At 43.8% G+C, this 24,682-nt stretch overlaps 1 protein-coding gene across 4 annotated transcripts in view; it reads left to right on the top strand.

Annotated features, from left to right (window-relative positions):
* KCTD1 (potassium channel tetramerization domain containing 1) overlaps positions 1-24,682 on the top strand; it is a 212,989-nt gene that overhangs the window by 161,640 nt on the left and 26,667 nt on the right. The window lies entirely within an intron of this gene.

Raw genomic sequence — 24,682 nt, 5'->3', positions numbered from 1 at the left:
CACCTGCGTGCCTCCCCCCGCTCCAACCCCTGCCCCAGACACTGCCGTGGGACACGAACATAAATCTGTGAGTCAGGGTTTGATCCAGAGCTTAGCCGAGTACGCGTGAGAGTGTCACCGAGGATGGAGTTCTGCGATATTTCACTCCTCTGAGATCTTCACATTTCTTAGCATGGTAAACAAAGGATGGTGATTTCTCCCCCTGACCTTTCTTCTGTCCTCTTCTGCTAAAACACACTTTCTTATCAAGTCTTAGAATTTTATAAGGGATCACTTGGCCCACCAACTTGTGAACTGGAAAAAAATTGAGACTGTTATCAGTAGGGCAGTATATTTAGAACAGCTGGCAAAAGTCCAGAAAGATAGTCTCGCTTGAAAAAAAATGAAGGGCAGTGGAACTGTAAGAGCTCAAGGCAGATAAGCAAATATAAAAAGGATGTGAAGGGGGGAGGCTGTTCTACAGACAGGCTGTGTACACCACTCTGAGGAGAGCTCCCCTCCTAAGTCCCCGTCCACTCATTTCTAAAGGAGTTCCAAGGAAACAATTTACTTTGCACCCCCAGACCCCTCTGCCCAACTCCCCCACCACAGCGCATCTGGATCTGGGGGCTGTGGCAGAACCTATTAGGGAGTTTATCTTAGGCGGTTAGGCTGTTGAGTAGAGAAAGAGGCATGAGCTCACATGGGCTGATGTCAGGATAAAGAGTTTTCCCTACTTGTTTCTGCTCAAATGAAATGGAAACAGAGCACTTGGGCTTCAGAAGAGCACTCATTGCATTTTTTGAGCACCTCCTATAAAGTGACAGGTATCAGGTAACTTATAGCCTAAGGAGAGAGCACTGATGAAATCACTGTCATAACCGCACGAAGACTGCTCTTTTGGTTTTTGTTAATCTCACTTCACTATCTGATATTTTATGAAGGAATATGCATGTGTGCCAAGTCGCTTCAGTTGTGTCTGACCTTATGGACTGCAGCCCACCAGGCTCCTCTGTCCATGGGATTCTCCAGGCAAGAATACTGGAGTGAGTTGCCACGCCCTCCTCCAGGAGGTCTTACCGACCCAGGGATCGAACCTGTGTATCTTGTGTCTCCTGCGCTGTAGGTGGATTACCACTGAGCCATCAGAGAAGCCCCAATAGGATAATATGCTAATGCTAAGTCACTTCAGTCGTGTCTGACTCTGTGCGACCCCATAGACGGCAGCCCACCAGGCTCCCCCGTCCCTGGGATTCTCCAGGCAGGAACACTGGCGTGGGTAGGATAGTATATTGAGTCATAAATAATAATTGAGTTAAATAAAATATATCAAAATTGATTTCACCTGTTCCTTTTTACTCTTAATGTGGCTACCAGAAAGTACAAAATTACATGTGTGTCTCGCTCTTTATTACTGTAGGACAGCACTGAACTATATATACAGAGATTTAAAAAGCATATACATAATTAATGTATATTAATTCTCCCTCTCCCAACCTCCTGATACTTAACATATATCGTAAGTTGAATATCTCTTTCTCCAACTTAATTAGAGAAGATACAGTGTTCATCTTTTTTTCTCAATCTTTCTCTGTGCTTCCTTGTCACATACAGTGAGCTGTGGTATCTGGAGAGCAACATCAAAAATAATTTGTGGTTCATTATTCCCAGGTTTGAATGTTGACACTCCCATTTAATAGTTATTTGGCCATGGATAGGTTCAATTTCTAAGCGCCTATCTTCTATCTTGTGAAATAGACGCAAATATGTATTCTTCCACGATTATTGGGAGGATTATACGTGATTACAGAAAGCACGCCGTGGCCCTGTGCCCAACACATAGTATTGCCTTTATACTTAATCCTCTGCCAAACCCAGCAATTGTTTCTTCTCAAACTGCCTTCCAAATTCCAAATATATCCCATTCCTTCATTTCCTAGACCACAGTAACAGCCTCACTTCTGGATTCTTGCCTGGATTCTTACAGGCTCAAAGGCCTCCTTGCCTGCATCTTCTGGTCCTTTATCTTTAATGCCCCCACCTGTTGTAGAACTGCTGAGCCATTCCAAGGAGATGTTTTTAACCATATGTCCAGACTTTTGGAAACAAGCCTTACAAGTAGCTTCTGTTTCTGTTGCTTACACCTAAAGCAGATGACACTGGTCAGAAGACAATGGTGTGGCTGTTGAATTGGTCACCGTGTGTTGCTTTGCTTCCCCTTGGATTTGGGGCAGAGGGACTTGGAAAGCAATTAAATGGTCATTTCAAAGCAGCAGTCAGTTTAATGGGATCAATCCCAGGAGAAGCTAGTGGTAAAGAATCTGCCTGCCAATGCAAGAGATGTAAAAGACTCGGGTTCGATCCCTGGGTTGGGAAGATCCCCCAGAGGAGGAAATGGCAACCCACTCCAATATTCCTGCGTGGGAAATCCCATGGACAGAGGAGCCTGGAGGGTTACAGTCCATGGTGTTGGAAAGAGTCATACATGACTGAACTTCTGAACACAAAACCACAACTTTTAGTAGCCAAAGATATAGGGAAGAAATAGTTCTTCATGTTTTTTTCCATAGCTCTCAGATGCTCCTTCCAAATTCTAGGAAAATCTCACTATATCATCAATGTTTGGGGGATACATTTTAGGATATTAGGTTGGCCGTGGCCATGGAATGACAAATAATAATTCCAAGCCAAGTTCTCTAGATTCTAGGGTGTCTTGAACCCTTCTCAGCCTGTGGGACCTTTCCCAGCCCCCTGGTTCCTCCTTTATCCATCTTTTCCTTGGTGTAGCCCAGAGGGGAAGGGGTTTTTCCTTGGTTTTCTTTTCAAGGATTTCAAGAGGAGACTTGTAGTATAAAAGTACAATGCTGTTTGTAACAAGTGATCTTAAAAGATATGATGTCTTTCTATAAATCAAAGGTCCTGCAAGAGTCTTTACTTCATTTTGAAATATTGTAGGTGATTTTTTATTCTATTTCTATTTATTGTCTTCTAGACTAAAGATTACCGTTAAAACAGTGGTCCCCAACCTTTTTGGCACCAAGGACGGGTATCATGGAAAATAATTTTAACACAGACCGGGATGGGGAGGTTTTGGGGTGATTCAAGCACATTACATTTATTCTGCACTTTATTTCTATTATTGTTACATCTGCTCCGCTTTAGATCATCAGGCATTAGATTCCAGAGGTTTGGGACCCCTGCTTTAGAACATTGTCCCCAGAAAGTGGTAAATTGGACACAGGTGAACATTAGAAGCACCTGGGAAGCATTAAAAGACCATGCGAGACCCCAGACCAATGAAACAAGAACCTCTGCAATTTTCCTAAGCGATCCTGATTTTCACCATATGGCTCTATATGGTCCCTCCAAGTGAATATAGGTCTTTTACTCAATGAATATTTTGATATTTTGTGCTATATCATAATGGCCATTCCACCATTGAAAATACATCTCCATCTTCATTTCTTTAATTAGCAAGGTTCCCTGAGGTACGCACTGATGTGCCCTATTTTTTTTTTTGGTTTACAAACCCTAAGTAAGGATTCAGTAAGCGAGTTGACTTTTACATTTTACAACAAAGTTAATTACTCACATTGTTATTCACTTTTATTATCAGGTGGGTTTTAGCTAACAGGACTGGACATAAGTGTTCAAATTAATTGTAGTACTGCATATATCTGTGATGTGGTCTGTCTTTACCAGTGTTTCATGTAAGATTCAAAACAGGTCTTTGGAGGTGTTTATGAGACAGAGGCTGATCCATACCACCTCAGTGATGAACACTGTTCCGTTTCAGGGGAACTTTGCACATGTCGTTTCAGTTGTATCTGACTCTTTGTGACCCTATGGACTGTAGCCCACCAGGCTCCTGTGTCCATGGGATTCTCCAGGCAAGAATACTGGCGTGGGTTGCCTAAGCCTTCCTCCAGGGATCTTCCAACCCCAGGGATCGAACCTGAATCTCCTGCGATTCCTGCACTGCAGGTGGATTCTTTATTGTCTGAGCCACCTGGGAAGCCCTCATGGGAGCCTGCTGCTAAGTCATTTAAGTCATGTCCGACTCTGTGCAACCCCATAGACGGCAGCCCATCAGGCTCCTCCATCCCTGGGATTCTCCAGGCAAGAACACTGGAGTGGGTTGCCATTTCCTTCTCCAGTGCATGAAAGTGAAAAGTGAAAGTGAAGTCGCTCAGTCGTGTCCTACTCTTAGCGACCCAGCCTACCAGGCTCCTCCGTCCATGGGATTTTCCAGGCAAGAGTACTGGAGTGGGGTGCCATTGCCTTCTCCGCTCATGGGAGCCTACAAGTCTCCAATTCTGGCTGCTCTTTGGAATTGGAATCACCAGGAAAACCACCCAGTTTGGATCTGTAATAATTTTACATCAAATAAGTGAAACCAAAAATTAAAAAGAGTCAAGAAAAAATATTATCAGCATTAAAATATTTTAAATAGATATACAAGGAGTTTGTTAGCTTGATTTCTAAGTTGTAAATATCTAGACAAATGGGAGGTGGACCTCACTTATAATCTTGCCTTGTGCCCTGCACAGTTTAAGAACAGACCTGATTATATCTAATGCAAAAATCCAAGGTCCCCACTAACATCATTGGGAACAAAAATCTAGGTATCTAATTTGTCCTAAGTAAGTAATATTGGTAACAAATTACATAGCCTTTTTAAAACCTCCTAATGCACTCATCTCACACACTAATAAAGTAATGCTCAAAATTCTCCAAGCCAGGCTTCAGCAATACACGAACTGTGAACTTCCAGATGTTCAAGCTGGTTTTAGAAAAGGCAGAGGAACCAGAGATGAAATTGCCAACATCCGCTGGAACATTGAAAAAGCAAGAGAGTTCCAGAAAAACATCTATTTCTGCTTTATTGACTATGCCAAAGCCTTTGACTGTGTGGATCACAATAAACTGTGGAAAATTCTGAAAGAGACAGGAATACCAGACCACCTGACCTGCCTCTTGAGAAACCTGTATGCAGGTCAGGAAGCAACAGTTAGAACTGGACATGGAACAACAGACTGGTTCCAAATAGGAAAAGGAGTATGTCAAGGCTGTATATTGTCACCCTGCTTATTTAACTTATATGCAGAGTACATCATGAGAAACGCTGGGTTGGATGAAGCACAAGCTGGAATCAAGATTGCTGGGAGAAATATCAATCACCTCAGATATGCAGATGACACCACCCTTATGGCAGAAAGTGAAGAGGAACTAAAAAGCCTCTTAATGAAAGTGAAAGAGAAGAGTGAAAAAGTTGGCTTAAAGCTCAGCATTCAGAAAACTAAGATCATGGCATTGGGTCCCATCACTTCACGGGAAATAGATGGGGAAACAGTGGAAACAGTGTCAGACTTTATTTTTCTGGGCTCCAAAATCACTGCAGATGGTGACTGCAGCCATGAAATTAAAAGACGCTTACTCCTCGGAAGGAAAGTTATGACCTATCTAGATAGCATATTCAAAAGCAGAAACATTACGTTGTCAACAAAGGTCCGTCTAGTCAAGGCTATTGTTTTTCCAGTGGTCATGTATGGATGTGAGACTTGGACTGTGAAGAATTGATGCTTTTGAACTGTGGTGTTGGAGAAGACTCTTGAGAGTCCCTTGGACTACAAGGAGATCCAACCAGTCCATCCTAAAGGAAATCAGCCCCAGGTGTTCCTTGGAAGGACTGATGCTGAAGCTGAAACTCTAATATTTTCTCCACCTCATGTGAAGGGTTGACTCATTGGAAAAGACCCTGATGCTGGGAGGGATTAGGGGCAGGAGGAGAATGGGACGACAGAGCATGAGGTGGCTGCATGGCATCCGACTCAATGCACATGAGTTTGAGTGAACTCCGGGAGTTGGTGATGGACAGGGAGGCCTGGCGTGCTGTGATTCATGGGGTCGCAAAGAGTTGGACACGACTGAGCGACTGAACTGAACTGAACTGAATGTTGACACTGAAATATCTACCTAGCCACTAAATAAATGTTCTAGGCAAGAATATTGGAGTGGGTTGCCATTTCCTTTCCCAGGGCATCTTCCTGGCCCAGGGATCAAACCCAGGTCTCCTGCATTGCAGGCAGATTCTTTACCATCTGAGCCACCAGGGAAGCCCATACTTTAAAACAGTAGTCCTCAATCTTTTTATCACCAAGGACCAATTTTATGGAAGACAATTTTTCTATGAACCGTGCCAGGGATGGGGGATGATGGTTTCAAGATGATTCAAACACATTACATTTATTGTGCACTTTATTTCTATGTTACATCAGCTCCATCTCAGATCATCAGGCATTAGATCCTGGAGGCTGGAGATCCCTGCTTTAAAAGAAAACGTAAATCTGAGTTCAGAGTTAGGTCTATTTCAGCCTTAATGGTCACCTTGATCAAAAATAATATTAACATCAGTTGTTATATCGATGGCTATTCTGATGTGGACTTCTTAAAACCAGGAAGAGGGTTGATACAACTGATTAAGCAAACCTATGGGGTGGCAGTGAGGCAATGCCTAGCTAAAAGAGCTGCTAACCTGGAAGTGAAAGACCGGATCTCATGTTACAGTCCCCTGAGCCATCCTATCTGTGTGCTTCACAGAGCTTTTGTATCTTTTAAACCAAGTATATGAGTTAACTCCCACATAAGGAGATTATGCTGAATTGGTCTCTTCTGAATAGCAGCAGAGTTACTAAGCACACTGGCGTATGTAGCTAATTGCAAAACCCAAGAGACTCAGCTTTCAGCCTTGCGGTCGACACCCATGGCCACCCAAGGGGTGTGTGTTTCTGGTGCTTTAGGATGGCAGTGCTAGGCATGTGTGCCTTGCCAGCAGAGAGCCAGCTCTGGCAGGGTTCACCCCCAACGTACTGGCCATTCCACGGCACTTCACCTGGAGCTGCACTGAAGGGAGGGCTTCCCGGTAACTTGGATTCAACCCCTTGGTCGGGAAGATCCCCTGGAGAAGGAAGTGGCGACCCACTCCAGTATTCTTGCCTGGAGAATCCCATGGACAGAGGAGCCTGGCGGGCTACGGTCCATGGGATGGCAAAGAGTTGGACACAACTGAGACTAAAACAACAACGGCAGCACTGAAGGGAAAGCTGGGCACGTGCAACATTAAGAGGTTGGTCCGCAGTTTCAGGACAATTGCATTCTCATGTGTGGATTTCCGAGTAACTTCTGTGTGCCAGGCTCGGGAGTTTTCTGTAATCCTGTGTCAGGGCTGGGGGTTCTGTGCTCTGACTGTGACGTCAACAGTTCCAGTTCACGCTGTGGTCCCTAGACACACACAGTGGGTCCCCAGGTATCATCTTAGAGGCTCACACTTTAGGATCTCAACAAAAATGCCCCCAAATTAATGTACCCTGTTTTGCAAACTGTTCCCTAAACATTCATTTGGAATTGCTGCATGGCACTGAATATAACTCAGGTGGTAAAGAATCTGTCTGCAATATGGGAAACTGAGATTTGATCCCTGGGTGGGGAAGATCCCCTGAAGAAGGGAAAGGCTACCCACTCCAGTATTCTGGCCTGGAGAATTCCACGGACTATATATAGTCCATGGGGTTGCAAAGAGTCGGACACGGCTGAGTGACTCTCACTTCACTTCACTTCAAATGGAAAGTGACAGCTGCTGGGGAAATGCCTGTGGACCTTCACAGTGAGGACAGTCTACTGGTGAGCAGTTCTGATTGGCAAGATTGGTTGATCTTTACAAAAAACTAAAAGAAGGGACGTCCCCAGTGGTCCAGAGGTTGAGAATCCTCCTTGCAATGCAGCAGACTTGGGTCTGATCCCTGGTCGGGGAACTAGGATCCTGCCTGCCTTGGAGAAAAAACTCTCATACTGAGGCAACTGTTCAGACCATGTGCAGCAGCTAAGACCTGATACAGTAAAAAAATAAATAAATATACTTAAAAAAAAGAAAAAGAAATTAGTTTGTGCGGTGACTCAAGAGGAGGAAAAGCACCTGGCCAACGAACAATGGAAAGTCTCTCCAGGATAATAAGGGAAATTTTTCTTCTCTGTTTCTTCTTTTCATCTTACAATATTGCTTTTCCAAAACTGCTTCTCAGTTATATAGGCAAAGAGTAAATAAAACCAGCTTCAAAAGACTATTTGTTTTTTGTTTGTTTTTCAAAAACGATGAAGCTGGATTTTCTGTTTAAGGCTGAAAAGCCAGCTTCAGTACCTTAGACTAGCAGATTCAGCCAAGTTGCTCTGCCGCTGGGAGCAACATAGGCCTGAGTTTTCAAGTAATCTAGCTCATCAAGTCTTACCTTAGAGCATTATTCGAAGAAAAGTGCAGCCAAATTACAGGCACTGGCCTGTAGTTTTCCCTGTCATATTCTTTTATTCATTCCACAGATTTATTCTGTGTTCTCTATCAACTGTGGCATACACTAGCCAGCAAAAGTCCTTGCTCTCTTGTCGTTTACATGGGAGTGGGGTGGAAGACAGACAATAAACAACTACACAATCAAATAACATTTGAGGTGGTATAAGTGCAGTAGGAAAAGAAATAAAACAGGTAAATAGCCTTGGGATGTAGTTTGCTTCCTATGCTAAGTCTGCAGATAATTTTATTCTGTGGTCTCTTTCTTCAGGATACATCTTTATTTGTTCATCTACACTTTTCAAGACAAACTCTAGGTTACATTTCAGGGTTGATGCAGAAGCAGATCGTTGTGACTTTGGTATCACAGATCACCTTTGATCTGTGATCAACAGCCTGTCCTTTTTTTTTTTTTTAAGTTTTAAGTAATTTTATTTTTTACTCATTAATTTCTTTGGCTGCACTAAGTCTTCACTGTTGCACACGGGCCTTCTCTAGTTGCAGTGAGCAGGGGCTGCGCTCTAGTTGTGTGCGCGGGCATCTCATCGTGGTGTCTTCTCTTGCTGCGAAGCACCGGCTCCAGGGCTCCAGGGCTTCAGTAGTTGTGGCGCTCGGGCTTCGCTGCCCTGCGGCATGTGGAATCTCCCCGGACCAGGGGTTGAAGCCCTGTCCCCTGCATTACCAGGCAGATTCTTTACCACTGGACCACCGGGGGAGTCCCAGTGGCCTGTTCTGCATTCTGTGATTCAACTCCTATTATATAATATGTGGCAGATACACACGTTCACCCTTCATCTCAGCGGGGGATGTTCAGGGTCATGTCTATTGTCTGGGCCGTGGGTACGGAACAGCTCCAGCCGCGTCCATCATGTCCTGATTACCTTGCTAGTTATATTAACCATAATGCTGTTTCTGGTACATTTTCTATATTTTTGCATCTGGTGGTGACTGAAGTTTTATTTGGTGTTAACCGAAGTAGAGAGTTAACAGATGTTCAAAATAAACGTGGGCAGAAGGCCCTTGCAGGCAAATAATAACAAGGCTGGGAATCCCTTAGCCCAATCCTTAGACACAGGAGAAGCGCCGGAGCCTTTGATGGCAGAGCAGTGACCATGGGCGGGGAGTAACACCGGGTGTTTAGAGTGAAACAGCTCAGGACAGGACTGTAAGCCCCATCTCAATTTTTAATAACTTCTCACTTGCCAAGCACTCAGCCTTGACTTAGATAGAAACCTCCTCGGAAAGCTCCTTCTAACATAGGTCTCACCCTTGAATCCTTGGTACCTAGTATCAGGCGAGCCACAGTGGACATTCAAGAGTTTGCTTAATATGTGAATTAATTATTGGGAAAAATACTGTACCCAGTGGCCAGAGCTTCAAAACAGTGAAGGTTGAATAATCAAGTGAAGCTTTTCAAAATAGAAAATTACATTTAAAGCTGGCCTGGGTTCATTACCTCCACCATTCCATATGCCACCATAACATTATAGGAGGGCCTGTTATTGACCTCATTTAACAGATAAGAACACACAGCTCCACAAGGCTCAGCAAGGCGTTCACCCTTATTCAGCAAATGGGGAAAGACCAGGATTCCAGCTCCCTCTGGCTCCAGGACCTTGGTTTTTTATTCTTTTATTTATTTATTTACTTTTGCTGACAAAGCAAGGAAAGAGCGCCCGGGTGGAGAGCAGGGAGGGTAAGGGAACCCAGAAGAACAGCTCTGTCACATGGCTTGCAGTCTCGGGTTTTATGGTGGTGGGATTAGTTTCTGGGTTGTCTTTTATTCTTTTAAAGTCATGCGCTGAAGAATTGATGATTTTGAATTGCAGTGCTGGAGAAGACTCTTGAGAGTCCCTTTGGACTGCAAGGAGTTCAAACCAGACAATTCTAAAGGAAATCTACCCTGAATGTTCATTGGAAGGACTGATGCTGGAGCTCCAATACTTTGGCCACCTGTTGCAAAGAGCTGACTTGCTGGAAAAGACCCAAGACCCAGGCTGAAAAAGCCTGGCGTGCTGTAGTCCATGGGGTCACAAAGAGTTGGACATGACTTAGTGACTGAATAACAATAACAACACAACAGAGCCATGCTTCTCAACCTTAGTGGCATGTTAGAATCAGCTGAGACCTGAAAAAGAAAACCTGGTCCTGCCCACAGAGATTTTGATTGCACTGGCCTTGAGCAGGGCCTGGGGGTGGGATTTGCTAATGCTTCCCACCTTCAGCCACTCAGTCCATCTTTCTACCTTCTGGAACTGTGTTCTAAAGGTGGGCTTTGGCCAAGGGAGCAGATCATCTACAATATCTCAAGCTCCTTTATTCTCAAGTGGCCTTCACCCAGCATTAGCTGGGGCACGTGGGATGCCTGGGTGCTGGAGCTCCCATGCGGGTCTCCTGCCGTGAGGTTGTGGCCCAGGGTTGTCCAAATACCGTGCCATCCATTTCTATGTGTCATGACTTGAAGAAGCCTGAAAAGCACCACCTTAGATGGGATAGTGGGATAAATGAGTCTTGTTCTTCTTTGCCACTGGGTTTCAGGAGGCTTTTTTTTTCCATGCCCCATGTCCAGCATACACACCCTTCCCATAGCAAGGGGCAGAGTTGGCCTTGGACCAGTGACCTTGCCACCTGCTGATGGCTGCTGGGTTGCACCTGTGAAGAGAAATCCATTAGGAAAACTTTCAGGAACCAGCTTTGGCCCCGGCATGCTGTGCCCAGGGGGAGGAATGGTCTAGGGGATGCCAGGACAGGTAAGGCTGCTCATCAGGTTAGGGGTCTCTATGCCCACTGATGCATTACTCACCACCTCTCTGCTGGGCTGCTCCTTGTCTGTTAAAGCAGTGAACCCGAGTGCAAGATGCTATAGACTATCTCACATTCACACCCCTGTGCAAAACACATGTGCATGCACCCATCAGAAACATCATTTTAAAGATTTTTAAAATGTGTTTCTAAAACATGCCCCCTAAGCTTATGCTTCAGGTTTTAAGCCAAATAATAGGTCTACCAGTAGTCTTCAGCAACTTGTACTGTGCCTGGCAATGCTGGGTAAGTATTTGTTGAATGAGTTTTGTTTTGTTGAGTGGCATGAGTTTTGCTTTGACCTGGAGCAGCTTAACCACCTCAGGGCTGCTTCAGCTCAACCACATTTTGAATCATCAGATGCTATGGTGATGTCAGATCTTAACGGCAGGCCTAGTCCAATCTGAGAAGCAAAGATTAACATCCCAGTCTCTCCATAGCAGAGCCTAGAAAGGGATTTTCTAGTCTAATTACCCTGAATCGAAAAAGTAAGAAGAAGGAGAAGGGAATCCATCAGTCTGGTCATAACCCAGACACCCATGAACCAGATGAACCGAAGGGTAACACCTGCCTTCAGAATGTTTTCCTCCCACTGATAACTTCCTCCCTGAACCTCTCAGATCAGGATCATCTCCAGATGCTTGGGGAAAAAATGGTGCAGGTTCCTCTACTCTGCCCATGTGTATCCCAGGATGTGAGGGAAATGAGCAGTTTCCACTGACATCCAGGTGATCCACCTACATCTCAGAGTTTGGGCCCCAGATCTGCAGAGAACTGTAAAACACGAACGTATCCACCTGCAGCCTGGTGGAATGGTGGTGGCGTGGCCAGGGACACATTGTTAGTGCGATGCTTTTCTTGTTGAGTCTTTATTGATTCTCAGCACTTGGGACTATATGGACTGTGCTCATTTTGATGTCACAATGAATAATGTCATTGAGCAACACCAATGTCGTTTTTGCTCTGTGTTTATAATCATATTTTCATATTTCCTGAAGAAAGTACTTTTATAATAAACTATATATTCTATTTACTTACTTGAAAAAGTTAATTTGTAGGTATTTCACAGAAGATTCCAGTCATCTCATCCGAGGTTAACCTGTAAAAAATATGCTCCACTTTACTGTGTTCTTGAGAACAATTCCATTAAAAGGGCTTAAAATTACCAACGTTAATTTTACACAACCCAGCTCACAAATCTCCCACGACTTTGGTTCCCCAAACCCTTTAGTTTCTGTTGGTTACATAATTCTGATTCTGGTTGAGTGCTTCGAGAGCTTTTTCATGGCAAAGGAGAACCACCATTAATTTTAGGTGAATTTCCAAAAGACAGACTACATTTTGTGTCCATAGGGAGCTTATGGGAGTAGAATATTACACCCCACCGCTTGGGTCTACCATATCGGTCTTGATACCATCTTCCCAAATTGCTGTGGTCTACAGAAAGTTGAAAGCTCTCTGTATCTCCCTGTATCAGAACACAGCAAGGTGTGTATGCTATATGTATTCTTGGCTGGAATAAACAATGTATAAGTCATTCTGAAGTTGAAGGCTCTTTTTTTATGAAGCCAATGCAAAAACTAAACTTTTCCTCCCTTCCAAAGAGAAGCATGTATTCAAAACAAAAGCACATGGTGTTACAATTTGCATGTAAACTCTGAGGACTTAAAAACAAAAACAATTTTGAAAGTCACAGTGAAGGATCCCTGATGGGTCCACTGTACACCCACATGTCCTCGGCCGAAGCCTGAGCTGTGGTGCTAGATGTATCCGTTTCCATGTCTGGCAGTTCTTTCTATTATTGATATATAAATAACCAATATTAAAATGCCACTTCTTTGCATTAGAAATGCAGGATTCATTGTCTCAAATCGATGAATTATCAATACTCTGCTTCCAAACGGTAACTCTCAAGGTGCCTGGAGACAGAAAGTTGTGACAATCTGTCTCCAAAGCAGCAAGCTGAAGTAGGTACATAAGGCTTTACGTGTGGCTTCCGCTTGTGCCCAGGGTGGTCCTTTTGGGAGGATGAAGGATGTGAGAGGTAGCGAGGGGTGGGAAGTCAGCTGTGCTCTTACGGGCATATGCTTTTCCTGTAGTCTTATTCCCAAGGCAGACACCTAAGGGTTCTAACTGGGTGGTAATGGTGTTTGCCAAAAAAAATAAAAAAATAAAAAATTTGGTCCCACAGATGAAACAGGGTTTTGCTGGACTGTGTGAATCTAATCAAGACAGTCAGTAGAAAGGACACCATCACTTGGATAGCGTGGATAGCGCTCTCCTGCTGCCTCATAGACGCCATGTTTGCTTAGTAACGACCTCACTGTGTGTCTTTTTCGGTGGGGGTGATTATTTTTACTCGTGTGCAACTTCTCGTATTGTGTTCCTCATATTTAGAAGATGAATGACAACCGTGCACATCGGCTAACCGCCACTTTCTAACAGTGGCCTGCCTCGCCCGGCTCAGAGGGCTTCGTAACTAGAGGTGAATCTCAACTCGTCCAGACCTGCTTCAGTGATTTGAACCAAACGTGCTTCAGAGCTCCCACCCCGCCTTGTGAGGGCTTGGCTAGGCCCCGGCCACCCCTCCGAAAACTGACTTTAAAAAAACACAGCTTAGGAGGCCCTGAGGGCTTCAGACCTTACCTCAGAAATGAAACTTCTCGTCTTGAAGCAGTACAAAAACAGTCAGTGTCAAAGAAAAAAAGGATTTTTTTTCCCCCTTCTATTCACTGTGAAATAATACTTATTCATTTAGCCTAGTGACAATAAAAGATTTCAAAGGCAAATACAGACTACTTAAAAGGTAAAGAAATTTTATAATCTGTTATAAAAAGCAGATCACTAATACAACATTGTAAATCAACTATACTTCAATAAAAAAGGGAAAAAATCAGATCAATAGTCCAAGAAAACTGTCCTCTTGACAGAGAGAAAACCAAATTCTAACTTTGTACCACCTTATTTATTAAAATGTGTTCCAATCTTAACGAGTTCTGACAACATATAAAGCTCCTTTATCAAGGGTTTTTTTTTTTCCATAAAACTTCTACAGATTCTCTTCACCTTCAGATTTCTTCCTTTTGTCATTTTCTCTTTTTTTAACCTCCTGGGGGAAAAAAAGGAAGCATATACATTTAAGTGTATCTTGCTAACCCATAATCTTAGGGACCCTGAGGAAGGTACTTCATCACAACATAATCATTTTGATGATACATTGCAAAAGGAATAAGGTGGTGTGAAGGATGGAATTCGGAGAAGATTGCTGGACACATTAAGTGAAAGTGTTAGTTGCTCAGTCATATCTGACTTTTTGAGACCCCATGGACTGTAGCCACCAGGCTCCTCTATCCATTGACTTTCCCAGGCAAGAATATTGGAATGGATAGCCATTTCCTTCTCCAAGGGATCTTCCCAACTCAGGGATAGAACCCAGGTCTCCTGCATTACAGGCAGATTCTTTACTGTCTAATCCATGTTAAAATGAACTAGAGCAAGGTTATAACAGCCTAGTGAACTTAAGGAGCCGTGAGCAGTGCAATTGAAGTTCTGGTCTCCACTCTGGCAAACAATCTATGATGATTACGAAAACCCAACAGTCAGGATACAGTTTGTATTTCCAAGTATATATCCTGCCAGGCTCTTAAAGAACACGTTTGTAATACTTCATGTAGATTTTTAAAACTTTAAGAAAGTCGTTATTTGTAAAAAGCAGCTTTGGTTTTAGTGCACTTTCCCTCAAGACTCGAAAGTAAAAGTTATGGGAGCAACAGATACGGGAAACAGTGGTATCAGGTGACTTCTGCAGTTTGTCCATTTATATGATCACAGTAAGGAAGAGGAAACATGAGAAAATCTTGTCATTAGCAGGGAGACTTTTTTTTTCTTTAAAAGTGTTGTAGGTCAGGGCTTGGTTCTGGTTTTTGTTGGAAGGGATGAGGAGAAACGTCGGTAGATACACCTACCGCCCAGCGAGTCTATGGACCGGCTTGGTGCCTTTGGGTAAATTCTTAAACTGTGATAAACCAAGCCTGAGTCCCAGAAGGGCGTCAACAGTTGCACAAGGCGCGCACACCTATGACAACGCATTGTTGATCCTGGAGCAGCCAAAGGCAGGTGCTGTCAGTAAGCACCCTCCTGATTTCTCAACCCCCCACACCCGAGAATGTTGTCTTTGAATCATGAGCTGATAAAAAGTTCATATTTTTCACATGTCACTTTTGATTTAGTGACTGTGTAAATAATCTTGCAACATAAATTCAAAATCTTAAGCCTCTCAAAGTACAAAGCTAACCAGGCACATCATCCTTCGTGATTTGAAGAGATAATTGAACGGTGTTTTCAACAAAAGGGTAGTATGGATATTTTATATATTCTTTAAAACATTTAGATGCTTTTGAAGCTGTGTAAATATGACTCTTGTCCGGTTAGCAGCTTTCTTTCCTTCTTAGCTTCTGAGGTGGTATAACTCACAGTCCTGGGGCTAAATCTCCTCCCTTTTGGCTTTGTCATCTCAAAGCCTAGTTTGTGAAAGTGTTTTTAAGCCTCCTAGTCACTCTGAAGTCATACAGTGATAGAATAATTCATTTTCATTCATCTAACCACCTTTCAATCCTCCTGAGTTTTTGAATGATGCTCTGTTATAAGACCTTTGAACAGTGTCAGTAATGGCTGTGTGTGTGTGTGGGTGTGGGTGTGGGTGTGGGGGTGGGGGGGGTGTGTGTGTGTGTGTGTAGGAGCAGGAAAGGGATACAAAGGAGTCAGTATAGATTCATTTACTTTCTTCCATACATCTCCTTTTAAGTTTTCACAAAGCATTTACATAGTCTGTAGGTAAATTGTATTTTTCTTCTTTCTTTTTTGTTTTATCAAGCACTGTGTGAAGCCTCTGGTTTTTCACATTTAGGTACTATGCAAAATATGTAAATGCTTTGTTGTAAACTGCTGTTTTGCTGGTCCCATTACAAGTAGGAAAACACTATTAAATTGAATTAAAAAAAACAGCTGGCTTCACCATAGCCCTCTCATAGTGTCATATAATTAATAGGATGCTTTTATTTGAAAGGACTGCTGTGATATACTGTGAGCCAATTCCAACAGGCTGGGGTAGTAAGACAGCAGCAGAAATGGGAAGAGGCTCCAGTCCACATCCTGTTGTTGCTGATAGTCTCCAAGTATGCTGGAGAGAATGGGGAGAAACATCTGGGGGACCACAATCACAGGGGGCTGGGCTGAGTCCCTTCCCCATATGAGGGAGATTGATGACACAGATGGAGGAGTCAGTCACAGAGGAAGGCACTCCTTCAATGGTTGGGGCTGCTGATACTCAGAATCCTGGGAATAAGATCACTCGAAAAAAGGTTAGAATTTCCATGATGGTCCGGCGGTTAAGACTCCACGCTTCCATTGCACAGTGTATGGGTGGGATCCCTGGTCGGGGAACTAAGATCCTGCATGCTGTATGGCACAGCCAAAAATTATTATTATTATTTAAAAATAAATGTTAAAAAAGTAGGTTAAGTTCAGCAGGAACATGTGCAAGGGTTTGCTTATGTGACGAGAAACCAGAAACGAGAAAACTGGAGTGGAGCAAGATGCAGACGGGTTGGCAGGAGGTGCCAGAGCTGGAGTTCTGGGACAGATGAGCACTGAGATTTGGGGACAGTGACGAGAGTGGGCTGGCCCTCACTCTTGCAGGATAGGAGGCTGCACAGTTCAGCCACCCTCAGCTAGCGATCTGGTGGCTCCACGCCTCAGCATCTCCACTACTCACATCACAATATCACCTGTACATACTCTCGAGTTGTGGTGAGGATTAAATCAGCTAATCCACAGTGTTTTTAGCAGCATTCCTAACATAAACTTGGGCTTCCCTGGTGGCTCAGATGGTAAAGAATCTGCCTGCAATGCAGGAGGCCCAGATTTGATCTCTGGGTCAGGAAGATCCCTTAGAGAAGGGAATGGCAACCCACTCCAGTATTCTTGCCTGGAGAATTCCACGGACAGAGGAGCCTGGTGGGCTACGGTCCGGTCCATAGGGTTGCAAAGAGTCGGACACGAGCGATTGACATTTTCACACTTAACAGAAACTCAAATAAGTTAGCTATTATAACATTTTTTTTCTCTGAACAGTAATTATATTGTAAACTGAAAACCATATTCTAGAGTCTTAAATCAAGAGAAAACAGGAGTATGTCACAAATACCTCCAAATATAGAACAGCCAGTGGGGAGGAGGGTGGGGGTGGGCTGGGGAGAGACCTCTGCACACGTGTGGGCTTGCCTGCCCCCAGAGAAAGCAAGGGGAAGGCGAAGCAGAAACCGCTGGAGCCGAAAATACCAAAGTGGGCTCCCATGAAACACAATGATGCTCTAATCCAGGCCTGGTCTTAAAAAGTAGTGGTAAACCCCGGAAACCATTTGAAAACAGACAGTTGTTCAAACCAAAGAGCTGGTGATCTAAAACATTGTCTTCCAAATCAAGGTGCTCAACAGGATTTTCTGTGCAGTTGGATTCTGTTTTGGCATCGCATATCTTCTCCAAGGTACGAAAATCTGTCAGCACTGACTGAGTCTAGGCTTGACCGAGAAGCAGAAGAATCACTGGGCAGTAAGAGAGCCACCCCGAGCGAGACCCTGTGGCCCTGCTGCTTCCACGCTGGTTAACTGACTGCAGGGTCCTCACTTGTAAGATGCAGGTGATGGTATCTACCTGGAAGAGCTGTTGTCAAGACTCGGCGCCCTGCAGGTAGTGGACGCTCAGTAAATGTAGCTCATGTCAGACATCCATTTCTTCTTCATAAAAATTATTTGGATGGGCTATTATCCCCTTCCACAGATGAAGAAATCGAAACTCAAACCAATTTGGTCTTGAAGATGGTAAAGCCAGGATTCCAGCAGGTCTCTTGAATCAGAGTTGAACTTCCAGGGGCTCCTGAGAGATGACTGAAAGCGCGGCGCCCAAGCTCTTGTGCCGTCACTTGCTCCACTCAGGCCGACGCTTTGAGAGAGGCGCTCCTCATTTGTTGAGTCCCCACCTCACCCATCATACTGTTTCTCGCCTGAAATCCCTCCTCCAAGCCCTTGTGCCCTTCTCTTTATGCCTGGCAGTCCTGAAGACCCAGTACTAGCATTGCTTCCTACAGGAAGCCCTCCCTGCCTGTCCCAGGTTGGCTAGTCCCTGTCCTTTGTCCTGTAGCACCCAGCTGGCCCAAATCATGCTCATCTGAGTGGGCCCTAGGACTTCCTTGGTGGTCCAGGGCTAAGAATTCACCTTCCAATGAAAGGGGTGTAGGTTCTATCCCTGGTCAGGGAGCTAAGATCCTGAATGCCTCGGGGCCAAAAAAACAAAACACAAAACAAAAGCAGTCTTATAGCAAATTCAATAAAGACTTTAAAAGGGTTCCACATCAAAAAAAATCAAATCTTTAAAAAAACTTAAAAATAAGAGATTCAGCAGAGTACCCAGGAATATGACAAGCATTCAATAAATGTAGGAATAGAAAGCCTACTTCGGTAAATTCCGGTGGTGCTTTTTCAAAACAATCAAGTTAATTATAATACATTTTTTATAGTAAGCAATTAAAGTAACTCTAATTTAAAAAATTTTCCCTGTGCGTCATGAGAAGGACTAGCTCCCCGCCCCCCAGTGGCCCTGGGCTCCCCGTGAAGGAGACAGTATTGCTGTCAACTAGCAATTCTGCAAAACGCTGAGTGCCAGAATCCCGGCGCGCTCGTATATTTTTTTATACTTTAAACTTGCCTTTCTTTTCTCCCCTGCTTTCTTCAGCTCTGTGAATCATTTAAGAAAATGATGCTGCCACAGGGAACAGGTACTGGAAACATGACTTCCTCATAAGTAGATATAATTTGTTTTGTTTGCTTTTCCTTAGAAGGTATTTTCTCTCTTCTCTTAAATTACTTCTGTCCATTTCTGTAACAAGCTCTGAATTCATTTTTATCTGTGTTCCTCAAATATCAATGAAACTTCCCAAGCGTGGAAACTCTACACAACTATTTCTCAAATTGTGTAAACATTTATGTGCAAATTAAATGCTGTTCGATAAGTAAGGATTCTCTAACAGTGAGTTGACTGGTGTTTTTTGTTTTTGGGGATTTTTTACATTATAATAATACCCAGCATAGCATCACCTCTCCCCTTTTTAAGAAAAACTTTTTATTATGGATATTATTCTTTCTTTTGGCCATATGACTTGTGGGACTTTAATTCCCCAACCAAGGATTGAATCAAGGTCCTTGGTAGTGAGACAGCAGAGTCCACTGGATTGCCGGGAAATTCCCTATTGTGGACATTTTAAAATATATGCAAAGCTACTATACTATAATAAAAACTAATTTTAAAAATATGTAAAAATAGAATATGAAATGAAGACCTCTGCATTTCAAAAGGTTTCTGGTATCAACCCAGCATTTCTCTTCCCTTCCATCTGTTCTACTTCCCTCCTCTCCCATCCCAACAGAAAGGAGGGAAGGGGACTCTTTGGTTCCAGTGCTGATTTTTCTTTAAAAAAAAAAAAAAAAAAGCTTTTAAAATTTATTTGGCTCCACGGGGTCTTAAGTTTTGGGACGCAGGATCTTCAACATTTGTTGCCGAATGGGAACTCAGTTGCTACATGTGGTATCTAGTTCTCTGACCAGGGATCGAACCTGGGCCCCCTGCACTGGGAGCTCAGAGACTTAGCCACTGGCCCACCAGGGAAGTCCCAGTGCTGATTTTTCTCTGCTTTTCTTTCCTTCCCTGCTGTTCCAAGTCTAGGTTCCACTGCAGGGACAGCGTCCTAAACATCTCTCATTCATGTACGCACACCTACAAACACAGACACTCACTCCCACCCATACACTTACACATCTGCACAAGCACACACCTTCCCCCAGCCCTCTATCTCATTTGCTGTCTTCCTTAGGTATCAAATATTAGGACAGAAGCTTGGTTGAAGCCAGGTCTCCTGCATTGCAGGTAGATTCTTTACCAGATGACCCACAAGGGAAGCCCAGGAATACTGCAGTGGGTAGCCTATCCCTTCTCCAGCGGATCTTCCCGACCCAGGTATCAAAACACGGTCTCCTGCGTTGCAGGTGGATTCCTTACCAAGTAAGCTATCAGGGAACTTGGGTTAGTAGGCTCAAAAAAGTATGAAGCCACAGTGCTTCTGAAAACAAAATCATTCAATAGAAAAAGGCTGTAAATCAGATTTTTTTAAAAAGTAATATCCTACTGATTGGTGGACTCATCACAGATTGTTTTTCTATTTTGCTGCTTCTTCATCCTCTGTGCTTTTCTAGTTTTTAACAATGAGTAGTTATTGCTTTTATAATATAAAAATATCCACCAAAAGCAATGCTCAAGAGGTCACTTGGATATTGCCTGTGAAACGGTTCACCAGCAAAATAAATCTGGACTGAAAACTAAAGGAAACATTTTCCTAAAGTTCAAACCATATATTCCATGGCTTGGAAGCCCAGAGGTGGAGAAGAAAAGGAGAGCTGAGTGGGTGAAAGGTTCCACAACCCGTGTCCTGCCTTTTCTCACCATCTTTATCCCTCTGTGTGTCTTTGGCACTTAGCTCTCAACCCCACCCCTGGGCAGGGTCTTCTCCACCCTCCCTGAGCAAGTTAATCCTAGCGTGGGCACTGCCCACAGGTCCTTGTCCTACGCCTCCCTCCCTTGTAATTACCGTGTGTGCACCAGCTCCTCCCTGGTAAAGTAGGGCCAGGTGCTGCGTTGACTGCCATGGTGCTTCACGTGGCGCGGGGTCAGACCGCACAAGGACCACTGGGCGGATGGAGCTCAGGAGAGTTGGAAGCATCTCCAAGCTAAATTTCTTTAGCTGTAAAGTGACCATTCCCACAGGGGGATTGGCAGAATTAAATAGGGGGACCGCACGTAATGGGATGCAAGAACTCAAGGTAAACGGAGTTGAAATACGCCATTTCAGGTATACGCCTCAACCCGGAAGAAGTTTTCATTGTCCTAAGTATCTTGACTTTCCTATCTATTCTTATGCCCCTATTATGTCATAGTTGTACCAACAGTTTGAAAGTAACCTCTAAAGTCTTGGAGTGTTTTGGTTCGGTTTGGTTTGGTTTGGTTCAGCTTCCCTGAGCTTCAACTTTTTCTCAGCTGTTAAGTAAATGATAGCTTCCCCACAAAGCTGGTAACAATCAAGCTTTCTTGAGATAACATGCAACACTAGCAAAGTCTTTTTGAACTGTATAAAAACTGCATTTCCCAAGGGATGTTGTTCATTTGTTGTCTTCTTGCTTGTTCTAGGGTTTGTTTGTTTTTTTTTTTTTTTTAATTAGAAATGAAAAGGAGGTATATTTAGTGGTCAAGAACACAGGCTTTAGAATGAGACCTAGGTTGGAGCCTGAGCCAAGTGATGGCCATTGTGGGCTCAGTGTTCTCATCTGTGAAATGGGAATAATATGGTCAACTTATAGGATCATTGTAAGAATGAAATGAAATAAAGCCCATAAAGCAGGCAGCTCCTTCTTTGGCACCTAATAATATTCAATCAGTAATAACTAGCATTAGAGCAGGTGTCCTCATAGACTTGAATGTGACCATCCTCTGCCCATCCCCACCCCAGGGGCAGCATGGTGGGTCTGCCAACTCTGTCTAGGCAACTGTGCATCCTTGAGTCATTTCTCCATTTGTAAAATGGGAGGTTGATCTAGGTCATGCTGGTGATCCTTAACCTCTAAAAATGTGCGTGGCTAATTAAGAAAGCGTGACAGTTCCGGGTGACAGAATGACCAACTTGAGATTATTTCAAATTGACGACATTGACTTGCTCCTCTTTAGTCTCTCTGCTCATCTGCCTTTACACTGGTTCCCAACTCAGCAGTTCATTAAACTTCCTTGGGGAGCGTTTTAAGAGATGCAAATGCTTGGGGTCCAAACCCTGAGCAATAATTACATCAGAATATCTGGCACTGGGCATCTGTATTTTTTAAAAGGTCCCTATGTAATTCCACTGTGCAACCAGAGTTAAGAAGCACCGCTCTATACAAATGACATAGTCAAAAACAAGGGAAAGGAGACAGGACTTGGATAAACTGCAAGCTGCCTCTGTGGGGAGATGTGATCTCAGAGATAGTGTTTTGATTTTCTCACTTCTAAATTTGCTCTTTTCCTAAACATTGCTGAGAGCATAGCCTGACATCAGTCCCCATCGCCCTCCAAACCAAACCCAAACTCCTTGACCTGCTTACACAGCTCTTCATGGTCTGACTTCTGCTGCCTGTCTCATTTTTCAGTTGGCCTGTCTCTATGCCCTAGTGGAGAGTAATCATATGGCAGTGTTTGGGGTTTTTTTTTTTGTCCACCTTCAAGCCTTTGTATCTTCCCTGCACCTGTCTTTTCTTATCTAACCTTAGCTCCCACCTCTGTACCAGCTTCTGCTTATCATTCAGGCTCTCCTGTGAACTTTCTTTTTCTTCCCTGTGTACTCCCACAGCCCACTCTGTATATCCACTGCACACTCAGTCACACCACTTGATCTGCATTCCCAGCCCCACAGACTGTTAAATTCCATGAAAGTCAACAGTGTGGTTTATTCACCACTGCATTCCCTGTATTTCACGTGATCAGGTTGAGTGAGTATTGGTGGAAAGAATGAACAAATAACTGAGTGACTATACAATTAAAAAAAAGAAAAGAGAAATTCTTTTTTTTTTTTTTTTTGACCATGCAGCATGGCATGTGGGATGTATAGTTTCTTAACCAAGGGTTGAACCCATGCTGCCTGCAGTGGAAGTGGGAGGTCTTAACTTACTGGACCGCCAGGGAATTCCCAGGAAAGCAAAATTCTTGAGGAACTGAGTCACAGTTAAATTAAAGAACCTAAGTCTTATAAATGATTGAATACACAAGAAAAAAGAAATTCTTAGTGACTAATATTCACACTAAGCCAGGTCTCTTTCATTTAAGACCATTCTTTAATGCTGGGGAGAAGAGGAGCCCCAGTGAGGAAGCAGACTAACTTTTCACCAAAAGGAACTTAATTTCCTTGGTGGTTGGGCTGCATTATTTGCAGCAAAGAGTAATCAACAGAGTTCTAACTCTAAAAAGCAAGAAAGAGGAGCACATTTGAATGTCTATTAATGTGTATTTTAAGTGAACCTTTATAAGCCTCTACTCTTTGCAACCTGTAACCTCTGTTCATGGAATTCTCCAGACAAGTATACTGGAGTGGGTTGCCATTTCCTCCTCCAGGGAATCTTCCTGACCCAGGAATTGAACCTGGGCCTCCTGCATTGCAGGCAGATTCTTTACCGTCTGAGCCACCAGGGAAGCCCAATCCTCTAGTTAATGAGTTATTTGTACATAAAAATGATAGGATGCTTACAATTTACTTTAAAAATCCCAGAGCGGGGAGAGGGACGCAGAGAGGTACGGGTGAAATAAGACTGAACAAGAATTGATAGCTTTAGAAGCTGGATAGACACATGGGAGTTCATTATCCTATTTTCCCTGCTTTGGCATACAGGGAAACTGTCCAAAACAGAATGTTAAAAAATAAATGTCAAAAGAATAAAACTGTGGGAGGAAGTTTTTCTCAGTACTCCCACTTGGTTCAGTGAGTGGTTGTTTTTTTTTTTTTTTTAAAGGCAGTCATACATCATCTGGAGCCAGCCTGGTCTTGGTCAGTTGAAAAACAGGAATGTTCTCCAAGGTTGGTAAACTGTAATCAGGTCCACGAAGTTTTCAGGCACCAGAGTTTACAAGTCACAACTGTTGATTTGTAACTCCATTCATGTGTCCACAAGAAATATAGCCTGTGTCAGTGTTCCCCTCTATTTGCTTAGCCAAACAATGCTTTTCCACAGCACATTCAACCTCGAAACCAACGCAGAACCCCAGTTTACGATCGCTGGCACCACTCTGCCCTTCCGCATTGTTTTCACAAATTCAAAACCTTCCTCCTTTTAAAGGTAGCAAAAATCAGCCCAGTGTCTCCTTTTATTACTTGTAACATTTGTTGACTCAAACACAGGGACTCTTTCTTTTCCGAGGGGCCTTTCACTGCAGCCAGGAACGTGCATGCATTGACCCGGCCATGAGCTCTTCCTTCCGAGCCTGCCCTCCCCCGCCTCTCGGCTCCCTCGTCAACCATGCTGCTTCCGCCTTTGGTACAGGAGGCGGGGAGGGTTTTCCCACCAATTTCAGGCCACTCCCTCCCCACCTTTGGGTCCGCAGAGTGCACCCTCCCTTGCCTGGAGCAAGCTGGAAGAGAAGGTTCCAGGCCTTGCAGGTTCCAGGCCTTGCTAACCCGCCCTCAGGACAGCTCCATGGTGGGGTTTCTAATCTGCCAAGTAGAATCCTGTTCTTCCTCCCAGCTTCTCCCACTGCCTCGCCCAAGGGCCACAGCCACCTTCCTGTCCCCTTGCTGAGTCTCCTTTCAGACTTCCCTCCTCTTGCCTTTGCATCTTTTGCTATTTCCGCTAAATCAGATGTAAAGGTGCTTCTTACTGCAACTGTGCAGTTTCTTGTTATCTGCTGGTGGTAGGGTGTTTGTTTTGATATTATCTTAAAAACCAC

Source organism: Bubalus bubalis, chromosome 22 (assembly GCF_019923935.1).
Source record: "Bubalus bubalis isolate 160015118507 breed Murrah chromosome 22, NDDB_SH_1, whole genome shotgun sequence".
Classification (NCBI taxonomy): domain Eukaryota; kingdom Metazoa; phylum Chordata; class Mammalia; order Artiodactyla; family Bovidae; genus Bubalus; species Bubalus bubalis.
Note: the sequence above shows the minus strand (reverse complement) of the source record. Positions and strands in the feature narration are given on the sequence as shown.